General features: G+C 34.7%; 1 long non-coding RNA gene across 1 annotated transcript; it reads left to right on the top strand.

The window, feature by feature from the left end:
• The first annotated feature begins 306 nt into the window (after positions 1 to 306).
• On the top strand, positions 307 to 11237 carry LOC101686981. Its single transcript, XR_198667.2, has 3 exons — positions 307 to 385; positions 10579 to 10714; positions 10989 to 11237. It is a non-coding gene; the product is annotated as an uncharacterized LOC101686981 (long non-coding RNA).
• Positions 11238 to 12291: the final 1054 nt, after the last annotated feature.

Here is a 12291-nt window from a genome sequence, read left to right as displayed (position 1 = left end):
TGAGACAGACTGCATATGGGCAATGAATGGAACTCAAATTTATAAACAACGTTAACCCTTTACTCATTAGAATTTAGAAAACATTATAGATTTATGGTTTTGTTTCATAACACTTTTTCTTTGCATTCTTTCCTCAGTAAAGACTTTTTGAAATTTTTTGATTAATTTCTTCCTGTTTTCTCTAAACTAAGTGGAAAAGTTTTTATTTACGCCCAACCCTGAAGGGTAAAGGGAAGAATTCTGAAGATCAGAAGTCTGAGTCATAAGGAGGCCATTATTAGGAGAATGTTAAACTCGTGGCAGAATCACAAGGGTCTGGTGGTGGGAACCACCATCTTTCCATGAGCTCTTTGTGCCAGTTCATTGAGGATATTTGAGAGTGTGTGTGAGTAGGAATATCTGTGATTTCCTCCTTCTTTCCTGAGGCATTCAGAATTGACGTGGACTTTAAAGCTGGTCATAATGTTTATTAAGTCCAAGAAAAATGTTAGTTTTTGTAATGTGTAATTTCATTCTGACCTCACAACTAACTGAAATACTATTAGTATCTATATTGTCTTCATTTTACATATTAAAAATATCAGATGTAGATAATGGTCATTTGTTTAAAATAGTAAAGGACACTAAGGTCTCACAGTCCTCAAGGGAATAGTCTATTTCTAGACATTGCACTGATTGAAAAATGCCCCACAGTTCATATTTCTTTAACTCCAACTGCTCTTTTTTAATCAAATGCTTAGAAAAGTCATATTTAATAGACTTCTTCAGAATAACTCTGTATGTAACCTTATAATCAACTATGAAAATAATTTTAGTCTAAGGATTCAATATTAAATGAATGGCAAAATAACTCATCTATTAAAGTATGTGTCTAAACATCCAGAGTATTGATTTCTAACAGAATTGATTATATTTTGTATATTAACTCAAAAAAATATTTATCTGCTCCAAATTCTTCTCAATAGCTCAGTGAGATCATTTTCTGGATAAATAGTAATGAATCCCATTATTTTTTCCAAATAAGCATAATTTCCAGTGATTTGGTCAACAATTTTAGAAAAATGTAAAGATTACATTTCTAAAGGTAAATTTTCTGCACTAGTCTATACAACTCTGAGAAGTTGGCATTACCAATTTAAGTATTTATACACAACTAGACATGTGTTTAATTGTTTTACAAACGAATTGTTATTAAAAACTGTGAGGTTGGGGGTTCTGAAGACTAAAATGGAGCATTTTAAAACTTAAATTGAAATCACATTATAAGTTGAGGAATGGAAAATGAAGGTCTATGGACCAGAAATTTTAATTTTTTAAGTAAAGCTCTATGCCCAACATGAGGCTTGAACTTAGGACCATGAGGATCAATAGTTGCATGCTCTACCAACTGAGCCAGCCAGGAGCCCCTGGATCTGGATTTTTATAGTTTTATAGTTTTTAAGGATATATACACAAGCACCACAATTCTAGGCTAAAAAAACTGGCAAAAAGACCAGAAATAGAAAATAAACCAATAATTATCACGAGTTTGGCAATTATTCTAAATTATTTGAATACATCATTAAAACAAACAACACCAAAATTTAGACAAACACCATTTCCACAAAGACCAAAAGAATTAAGTAAAAATGGAACAAAATCTACACTAGCCAAAGGCTTTTCTAAAAAAAAAAAAAAAAAAAAAAGCAGAAATCAAAATATAAATAGAAATCAAAATATAATCTGAAATAAATCTACTAAATGAAGCTTTTATTACTTGAGAGACAAAAGTTATGATAAAGGATAGTTATATGTAATTAACATATGTAAATGAGTCATTTAACTCAGAGAAAATATTAAAAATTTTAATACTATTTCCTCAGTATTTAATAGTTAAGCAGAAAAATCAAAGACATAGATAAATTAAGTTAAATAATTAAATGTTAAAGATGATATAATAATTATATTTCAAATTTTCACCTTCCAATGAAAGCATAAATCTTTTTATAGTGTCATTAAGCATTTACAATAAATTATCATATGGTGACCTTAAAGAAAATTTCTGTAGACTCTGAAAATCAGAAACTCTAAAACAAAGCTTTTGGGAAACAAATGAAGATGAGCAATCAAGTTAAATACAGAAACATATGAATTATAAAAGCAGGAAACAATAAAATGAGTAAGTAACTGCAAGGGCTATATCTTTGTTAACTAATAAATCAGACAAATAATATTCAAAAGTCAATGAAAAAGGAGATAACATGAGTACATATATAAATTTGAAGTAGAATAGACAATATTATAAGAAAATACTGTGTGCAATTCTAAAACAAACAAACAAAAATTAAAGCATAATTTTTCCATGAGAAAAGAAAGGCCTAAAAAGAAAATTCTAAAGCTATAAAATTCAAACTGTTATAAATAACACTAATTCCATAGAGTTTTATTCATGAGCACTTTAAATTTTTCAACTCCACAGAAATAGTTTTCTTACATACTTAAAATACTATTACACTGAAAATAGTCATAAAAAAATCAGAGCATTGAAACACAATGGGATAAACTTAAAATGATAACTGATTTGCAGAAAAAAGAATAGATTTTAATAAGAATTATAAAGGAGAACTGAATAAAGGAAAAAAAAACCTGACACCTTTTCATATGCAATTCAATATTGATGTTATTTCTTCAAGTTAATGCATATAACTAAAGCTATTTCAGTTCTACAATTTTTTGAGATATTTTAAAACATATAAGAATTTGTTTTTAAAACAATAACGAAATGCAGAAACAAAAATACATCCACTAAAGACATGGTAGTTTTTTTTTTTTTTAACAAAGTTGGAATGTAAATCAGTAGAGTTATTTTTAAAAGCTGTAATTGGTGGCATATTTGGTCAAATATTTTTGGAAGACATCATTACAACCACATTCTCAAAAACCAAGTGAATAATTTCAAATTAAAATAGAAATAGGTTTGCCTAATAAAATACAGTATGCACAATTTAATTAGAATTTCTGATAATCAACAGAAGTTTTCAATATAATATATCCTATGCAAAAAAATAATTATCAGCTTTTTATCTGAGGATTTAACAGTGTCAATTTTTTTTTAATTTTTAATTAATTTATTTATTTATTTTAAAGATTTTATTTATTTATTTGACAGACAGAGATCACAAGTAGGCAGAGAGGCAGGCAGAGAGAGAGAGAGAGAGAGAGAGAGAGAAGCAGGCTTCCTGCTTTTTATCCCCAGGGGTACACGTCTGTGAATCACCAGGTTTACACACTTCACAGCACTCACCAAAGCACATACCCTCCCCAATGTCCATAACCCCACCCCCCTTCTCCCAACCCCCCTCCCCCCAACAACCCTCAGTTTGTTTTGTGAGATTAAGAGTCACTTATGGTATTTTCTAAATCTGGCAGCTATAGAGATAAGTTAAAAAGAACACATATTATAAAGGAATCAGAATTTTAAAAAAACTAAAGAATAAAAGCAAGAGAAAGATGCATGAAAGTAATATATTTGACCAAATAATCATTTTCTAAGAGACATCTTTAAGAGGTATATCTTATATTTACTAAGCAGGAAAGTTAATAATTTAAATAATTTTTAATGTCACTCTTTCAAATCATTGAGAAAGGTATCCAAGTAGACAAAAGAGATGATAAAGTAATTCATTAAAAATAGTTAATGTTGGGACTCCTGGGTGGCTCAGTTGGTTAAGCAGCTGCCTTCGGCTCAGGTCATGATCCCAGCGTCCTGGGATCGAGTCCCACATCGGGCTCCTTGCTCAGCAGGGAGCCTGCTTCTCCCTCTGCCTCTGCCTGCCATTCTGTCTGCCTGTGCTCGCTCTCTCCCCTCCTCTCTCTCTCTGATAAATAAATAAAATCTTAAAAAAAAATAGTTAATGCTAATAAAGACGATTAATCTCCCATTTCATTCATAATTGTAGAAATCAAAATTTAATTTTTAATTTGAACAATTGTATTACTTAGGTCCAGTTGCAGTCCTAGATGTTATATAGAAACACCTGAGGGAGAACAGCCTTTGTCCTTTTTGTCCCTGATTCCTGACATCTGTATCCTCCATACAGGGCCTGGGCTGGAACAGCTCTTATCCTACTCTAGGCTCCATCAGCTAGCTGGTTTTTGCACAGAACACCTCTAAGTGCCTCTCAGATCCAGGCTACCAGTCTATCACTCCTTTGAAAAGGGCCTATTCTATTTGCATTTCACAAAGGAGAGGATTTGTCACCCAGCAAACACTCACTCCAATTCAGTAACTCCCTGGGGAAGGGGGTGTCAAGTGGCACTTTTAAAATGTAGATGCCTAGATCCTCTTAGACCAATTAAATCAGGATATCTGGGAGTGGGACCAGAATATCAGTGTTTTAAAAAACTCTCCTAATAATTCTAATGTGTAGTCAGGGTTGAACTTCTGACAAAGAAGAAAAATATAAAAAACTTTCACAAGGTGCCTTCTGAAACATGACATAACACATACAAGAAAAAGAATGACGGACATCAGCATATGAAAATTGTCAAGTTTTATATAATAAAATATTCTGGAAAAGTTCCCAGTGACCTACATTGCAGAAAATGTTGAAAAAAATATTTAAAGACAGGAGCACCTGGGTGGCTCAGTTGATTAAGCATCCAACTCTTGATTTCAGCTGAGGACATGATCTCATGGTCCTGAGATTAAGCCCCTTATCAGACTCCGCGATGAGCATGGAGTCTGCTTGGTCTCTCTCTCCCTCTCTCTCTGCCCTTCTTCTCCCCTTCCCCTCTCTAAAACTAAATGAATGAATGAATGAATGAATTTAAATGAGTAGATTTAAAATATTAAATATTTATATTTAAAGACAAAAGGTCAAGGACCTTACTTTCAAATAATTTCTGTAATATTTTCAATAGAAAAAGAAAAATAATATAATAGAAAAACAGCAAATGATCTGAATGAAAAATTTACCAAACAAAATATGCCCAATGAACACTAAATCTCACAAATAATCCAGAAAATATAAATTAAAATGAGAAAGTTCTTCACCTCATAAAAAGACTCATAATATTCAAGGTAAGTATCCTGAAATATTGTTGATGAATGCACAAATCATGTCTTTTCGAGACAAATTTAACACTATCCATACAGCTTAAATATTTGGCCCAGCAGTTCATATATACAAAGATAAATGTAGAATGACAGTCACTCAAACAGTGAAATGGTAAAAATTTGGAAACAAAATAAATGGCACACACAAAATCTAATGACCTAATAAACAACTTCAGCCTTTATTGTGTCTGGATAGGAAAGGCCATGGTGTAGTAATAAACATCCCCAAACCTTAGTGGCTTTTAACACAAAGGTTTATTTCTAACTCATGCCTCACTGAGGCAGAGGGAACAGACCTAGCAATTAAATACCCTGGCCAGGGGCACCTGGCTAGCTGATGGGGTCAAGCATTTGCCTTTGGCTCAGGTCATGATCTCAGGGTCTCACTGGGCTCTCTGCTCAGCAGGAAGTCTGCTTCTCTCTCTCTCTCTCCCCTACTCTGCTCATGTCTCCATCTCTCTCAAAGAAATAGATAAAATCTTTTTTAAAAAACCAAACAAATAAGTAAATAAATCAATATCCTGGCCAGGAAGTGGCATATGTTCATTCTACTAATAGAATGTGATGGCGCTTTATTTACAGTGAAGGAAATACTGATAAAATGTTACACAGTATCAATCTGTACAACAAGGTGGGTAGCACAGTGATAGTTGTGCGTGCGTGTGTGTGTGTGTGTGTGTGTGTTGATGTGTTTACATCTGTGGAGCATTGTACTAGATGGCTCATTTCCTGCTGTCCCCCCAGTGAAGGCTAGGCCCAGATCCCTCTCTTGGGTTGAAACAGAGAAGAGAAAGAGAAAACAGAAAAGAGAAACAGAAAAGTAACTCTGAAAATATTATCTCCACTCAAAATCTTCTCCTGAATCTACTCTATAAGAAGAGGACCAGGGCTATATGGGAAAGATGGTTTTAGTGATGTGATGTATTAGGGGTGAGAGGGTACTTTCTCCCCTCTCAGCAGGGGATGGTGTTGGAGTCCCACTTAGCTCAAAGCAAAATGAAGGGACAGCTCTGGGAAATTGGCTGGTGGATACTGAGAGTGGTTTTCTACCAAGATGAGCACCGTCTTTCCTCCCACTCTATGCTTGCTCAGATGCTGACACGGGCCTCTCTTTTCTGGCCCAAACAGCAAAACGTTGTGATGGGATCTCTGCAAAAATTGGACCTCTGTTTCTGGAGTTTGGGAGTAACTGAATTTTGAGACTGGAGACTACATTTTGTGTGAGGTTTCTGAAGGCAGAGGTTTTTGAGAGTAGCCACCAACAGGCTGAAAAAGATCTTTGGGACGGTATGCCTAAGAGGAGGACAGCAGGCTCCCATAATCAGTCCTGTACTTCCTGGAGAAGAAACAGGGTTTCATAAAGAAGCATGAAGCCTAGGGTAGGGTAAGAGCTATTCAAGCTCAGGCCCTGTACAGAGGATAGAGAGTCAATCGGACAAAAAGGACAAAGGGCGTTCTCCCTCAGGTATTTCTATATGACATCTAGGACTGCAAGTGAGGTTAAAATCCTTCTCAGGAAATCATATGCATTGTGAACTCATAAGCCACAAACCAGTAGAGGCCAACAGTGAGGAAAAAACCTGAAGGAAACAGGACAAACCTACATGAGCCTGGGGACTTCTCCTACTGTTGGTGGTGAGCTCCCATTCACAGGAAACCCCTCATCCCCACCTTTCCTCTTCCCCATTCCATTCCCAGATGGTTAAGACCCAGAGAGTTGGGGCTTCTAGTGAAAGAACAGTCCCTTTCTTTTCTTTCCAATTTCAAGTCCTATGACCTCTCCCTCTCCACCCATGAGAAAAGGAAAAGAAAATACAAGTGAGGAATGCTGGAGAAAGGAAAGCTGTTGAATTCGATATTAGAATCTTAATATGTACTGAATATTGACTTAAACTTTAATAAGTAAAAGTAGTCAGAAATTTAAGGGAAGAGGTACTTGACAGAGAGGATACATCCTTTATGAAGATAGAAGAAAACTAAAACCACATTATGTTTTATCCATTGAATTATGACTCTTCAATAAATAGGTTACCCATAGGTAGAATGATTACATGTTTACATGTTCATAGAAAATATCTGGCAAGTTACATATTAAATTGTTAACAGTTGTTGGTTATTTCTAAGAAACAAGATTGAAGACAGTGGTATTGTAAAGGGAAACTTCTATATTTTTAGGTTGTAAGACTGTCTTATAGACCTTTTTATAACAAAATATAATAAAATATATCAATTCTATGATTACAGATTAATAAGAAATGACTTCACAAATTCAGTTGCATAATGTTCAAAATTACTGTATGCCTATGGAAGGAATGGAATAAACTCTGTCTTGCTTTTCAGAAATAGCTGGGTTTCTTTACATTTAAATATTCATTAGTGTTGTAGAAAGGGGATAATTCTACAAACTAACACTGGTCATGTCTTAGCTAACACATTTTGTTTCCACTGCTTAGAAAGGGCAAAAATTTTTATGTATAATTGCCTTGTCAGAAATGGCCCCCTCTCAATTATATGTGGTAATGACAGCCAAAAACTGCATGGATGATTAAAAGCCAGAGAGAATACCCTCATGTAAGTTTTAGGTAGTATTTTCAATCTTTCTTTCCATGTAAGCTCTTAACAGTACTAGAAGCAACTACAAATATAAACTGGTTCAGGTTTTACAGTCTGTCATCCTCCCCCTGCACTGTGATAGACCTACTGACACGAAGTGAAATGAGTGACAAGTAGTCATCAACAGAAAGGAGGGGCGGGGAGGTGGGGGGGGGACTCTAGGAGTCCAGTGCCATGTCGTCAGGATATGAAACCCAAAAGTGAAACATAAAACGTTAATTGTCCTGAATTTATGTGACTCTATTTCTCAAATAAATGGTAGGCAGATGTCAATAGCTCACTTAACATTTTATTACTAAGGCGGTTCTCTATTTACCCACAGCTTCTCATATCCCTTTCGTCGATTATGGCATTATACTGCATGAAGATGTTTTAATGATGGCAAACTTGATAAATGCACACTATTTTTATTATTGCCTATACCTTCCATCAATTCAGTTATATCAATTCCAGCCCATATAAAATCAACCATGGGCTGTTAAAATGGCTTTTTAAGAGAGGAGCATATTCAGTGAAATGAAAACAGTGTCTTGATAATTGTTTCTTAGCACTAGGACATTCTTTTCTAGTGGTCGCAGCTGCTCTCTCCTTCTGTCTCTTATTCTGTTGACTAACTGGGCTTAACTATAGTGACTAACCCATCTACCCTCACTGACTTCTCCTCCTCAATTCCCAGTGCTTACTGGTATTTCCTGGCCTTTGTTCCTCATTCTCTTTTTTCAGGTATTAGAAATACTGGAGTTCTATTTTCTTTGGTTCCTCATAGAAATAGAGTTATATTTCCTACTTTGGAGCATGTAAAAAGGCCACTCTCTTCTAATTGCTGTGGTTTCTTTTAAAAATCCCAGCCAACTCTTATTCAGCTCTCCACTAAAGTTTTGTTTCCCCTCCCTGCCAACCAAATGTCCTTTTACAAGATTATACTGCTGTCAGGATTAACTCAAAAGTCCTATCCTTAGATACTAATGGAGCTAAATTTTAAGGTACTGCTATTCTCTTACTTCTTGTGCTGTCTTCAAAAACCTCAACCACAGTCTGAACTCTGTTGGTTCGAGGGTCCAATGTATTGCATTTAAATACCCTATTCCATTCAACAACCTTATGCTTTCAAAAAAGGGTAAGTCATTTAAGAATTACTGATATTTAAGGAATACAACTCTTATTATTCTATCAATCACAAAATTAAACATTCTAAAATAAAGTGCGTTTTCCAGGAAGACTATCATCTGCTACAGTCCTTTCTAGATTTTGTTTTATTTTTAACGACCTTCCCTGATCACCTGATGCGTGAAACACAAGAGATAACTCTCCAACAGCATATTTTATCTAAATAAACATCGGTGTAGTCATTTTGTTGAAAATGTATACCCTATGGATGTAAACAAAACATAATTTTATTTTTAAATTTTATTCAGTGGGGTGGCTTATTTTTCTTTCCACTGGATGAAAATGTGTGCTCTATGACTTTTGGGCTAAATCTAGAGTAATAAATTGTTCAAGATCTATCTCAAGTTATAAAACATGGCCTCAATTTATTTATTATTAGAAGTGTCCCCAGTATAAGATATTAATCAATATTTCAATCTTCATCCAAAGCATGATGATAGTTCTTTCTCTCTCTCTCTCTCTCTCTCTCACACACACACACACACACACGTCTTAAAAAATCTTTTGCCTTCTCCAAATTTAATACATTTTTATGCCCTTGCCTGAGGGGTTCCTGAGAATCTTGAATCCAAATCTTTTTTCTTTCTCTTTGTAATACTGACCTAATGCCTTCAGTGGCAATTACTGTTTCTTGGTGCCTAAGCTAAAATTTCAGTTTTGACATCCTCTTACACTGACATTTTTAATGGCTCAGAAAAACTCCTTCACAAGTTCACTGCTTCCTATCTCAAATATCAAGAGAAACTTTCCTTACTTTCCTTAATACAAAGATATAACTCATGCCAACTTAGCCAAAAAGGTAAATGGCTTATGCAAGAAAATCTAAATTTTAATTCAGGTACACCAAATCCTTCACAGATTGTCCAGAGTTACATATTAGCTTCATATTCAAACATGAAAACTACATATTTGGCCTGAAAACAAGGTGTCAAGAGAAAATGACCTACCTAAATGTTGAGAGAAAGAAATTCAGATTCATGGCTTGTGATATGTCAGATATTAAATAAGAGCATATTAAGAAAATTAGTAGAGAGCTTGACTATCTAAACTGAGCCAAATATCCTCAAAACAATCACAAATTCTAGGTGGACTACACTGATGAAAATAGTACAAAATTCAACCAACCTTCTGAACTTGAAGTTCAGAGAAAATAAAAAACAAGTACTACATCCCCAAAGTCAAAATAAAAATGTTGATCAGTTACAGATTAAACAAAATTTGCCTTATAACAAGGATTTGACAATCAAAAACTCAGAAGTTTAGTAATAGAAGACTTCATAGCGAAGAACTACATAGATCAGTGCAACTGGACCCAGATATGTGTTTTCAGACATGAAAGTGAAGACTTAACAATTTCCCAGTTGCTACCAAAGCTTTTTTAACATTAGATACTTGATAAACTGATGTGTTAATATTCTGGAATAAGACTGACTTTTTTTTTTTTTTTTTTTTTTTTTTTTTAGTAAATAAGCTTGTTTTAGCCAGGGTCCTTTGGTTTGAAGGAAAAAGAAATGCCATTCAAAAAGGGTAAGGTATTGGTTTTGTTTTTGTTTGTTTGTTTGTTTGTTTGTTTGTTTTAAGACAGAATCTGAGGGAACCCAAGAGGAGAAAATTGGGGCTTCAGATAAACTGGAATCAAGGCATGGCAAGTCTTATACCAAAGAATTCACAGTAACGTGAATTTCTGATTCTCTTTTCAGGTGTGTGCCATTCTTCTTGCTCAACCAATGAACTGTCTTCTTTTGCCCTTTGCACATGGACCCTGAAACCACTGGTGCCGACATTAAACTACTCTGCCTCTGCTGAGAACCATTCATCTCCCCTATAAACTATCTGGTAGGTTCATCCTAGCCCCTCTGGTCCAAACTGGTATTGACAAAGAGACAGATTTTGTGATACACTTTTCCCTTCTAGAAATGTGGCTATTATTGCTATGATTTTATATTGTTAGATTTGAGGGAGATCTTACAATGTAATTATTTCAGTACTTGTCTTTTACTGCAATAGCCCTAGGGTAATAGTTTCACAAATGCACGTTAAGGAATGGAATGCAAAAGACTAACATGCCACTTGTTTTACCAATATTGCTCTCTGTTCTTTTCTGGAACAGCTCTGATTTTGAATGTGCACCACCTCTCACTCACTAGGATTGAACAGGAAGACTGCGTCTGGGCAGCAGAAGTAGACTCTCCTTAATCCAAGAAGAACTATTCGTGTAAAATAGTTTTTCCAGAACCAGTTGAAAATACAAAAACATTAGTCCTGAAATGTTGTTACTCCTCTGCCCAAATTTAATAATTAGGATTCTCCTAGTTAAAGTGATATAGAAATGAGGAAATGCATATGAGAGCCTTTACCACACACAGGGCTCAATAACAGGTATTTAGAATGTATAATTTGAGTTAATGTGATTTCTACTTGGCATTGCACATATCTCACCTTCTATTCAAACCTGTTTCTTATTTTTCCATATGACCAAAGCCTAGCATGTCCTTTCTTCCTGCTATCCATCTCTGTGTTTTTTCATAAGGGCTAAGTTGTAATTTGAAGACACAATTCCATTTAGCTTCAACGAGTCTGTCTCTCTAGGCTATACTGGGAAAAGCTGAACTCTTGGGGGAGTGAACAGAGAGTACTTAAGTACTAGGTCACTTAGCCCAAACCCTACCCTTACCCCCTTGTGTCTATTTTCTGGCACATGAGCTTTCCCATAGCAAAGATCCATCTGCCTTCTGGGTTCATTTCTCCTCTTGCATGACCCTTCACTCAGTTATTAATAATTCATGTCTCACGCTCTGCAACCCCCCAATTACTTCCCAATCATAGAGTCAAGCAGCTATAGAAATTATATTCAAGAGACTTTGATCCACCTAGGTTGTATTAAATCTGTTTGTGTCATATGAAGCCTGAGAGAGGTATTGATTGCTGCTTCCAGAAACATATCTCCTCTCAAAAACATTATTATTTTATTATTAATTATTATTAACAAAATAATAATAATTATTATATTAGTAGTAGTAGTAGTATAGCAAAGCACATCAGGCATCAGGACTTTGGGTTTAACAGACCAATATTAATCTGCAACTCCCCTTTCTTCTTTTTTTTTTGAAGGATAAAGTTTCCATCATCTTAAAAGTTTCCAACAAAATATATTTATTTCCCTCTGCAGTGATTCTGCCTTAAAAATGCAAATCCTACACTAATTAGCTCATTAATTCAACAAACATTTGAGTTCCTTGGAAGACCAAGGAAAAGGGAAAAATATGAATAAGACACTTTCTCTACATTCAAAGAGTAAAGAAGATATGTGAACAAATAATGGCAAGACAGAATAATATGTGCTAGAATAGAGTTTGTACATGAAAGCAAGGTAGTATAATGGATAAAGAGAAAGTTCCTATCCAAAAGATCCT

Source organism: Mustela putorius, unplaced genomic scaffold, assembly GCF_011764305.1.
Source record: "Mustela putorius furo isolate JIRA1106 unplaced genomic scaffold, ASM1176430v1.1 tig00003845_pilon_pilon_pilon, whole genome shotgun sequence".
Lineage (NCBI taxonomy): Eukaryota > Metazoa > Chordata > Mammalia > Carnivora > Mustelidae > Mustela > Mustela putorius.
This window is presented reverse-complemented; position numbering and strand designations above follow the sequence as displayed.